This window comes from Fukomys damarensis, unplaced genomic scaffold (assembly GCF_012274545.1).
Source record: "Fukomys damarensis isolate Sample0158 unplaced genomic scaffold, DMR_v1.0_HiC HiC_scaffold_38, whole genome shotgun sequence".
In the NCBI taxonomy this organism is placed as follows: Eukaryota; Metazoa; Chordata; class Mammalia; order Rodentia; family Bathyergidae; genus Fukomys; species Fukomys damarensis.
The window spans coordinates 70,924,438-70,925,183 of NW_022900950.1; positions in this window are offsets into that span (position 1 = coordinate 70,924,438).

Genomic DNA, 746 nt, shown 5'->3' on the forward strand with positions numbered 1-746 from the left:
TAAAGCCGCAGCTGCGGCGGCCGGCTTTCTGGGTGCCGGTGGGGGTGGGGTGGGGGGTGCGGGGTGGCTACGACACCAGTCCCTCACCCCCTTACACTGCCCTCTGCCCCCTTGGCTTGACCACCGCGATCTTGCTGTCGCTTACCTAGCTCTCCTCCTGGTCAACCCCAGGCTATCTGGAGAGATGAGAAAAGTGTGGTGATGCGGACAAAGTCGGATTTTCCGCGAGCGGGCGAGGTGCTGTCCCCTCACGCTGTCCACCTGCAGCGCCAGGTGAGCCGCAGCCTAGGCCGGGGAGGACCCCGGCGGGCAGCACCAGCCCCTCAGCTTCCTCTCCCCGCCCCCGCCCCGTCGCCGGAGTTACCTCTCGGCCGAGCAGCCGCAGTCTCAGCTGCCAGCGAGCAGGAGGATCACGTTCCCACTCGATTTGAGTTTCCTTGTTTTAACCGTGCAGGAAAAGCGGGTGACTTCAGCGCAGCCAAAGCCTGTTAAACACAACCTGCCTTCCACCACCATCACCACCCAAAAAAGTGCCAGCGTCAAGAGCTGCCACTCTCTCTCCTTAGTGTTACTTTGCTTACTACTTTAGCCCTGGATTTTTCCACTAGTCTAAAATGAGAGAAAGCTTACTATCGAGGATATTCACTTTATATTGGGTGGAAGGGGGGTGCACGTAATTGGGACAAACATACAGGAGAACGGAACCAAACTGTTTCCTAAGGATCAAGTGTCTGCACCAAGAAATT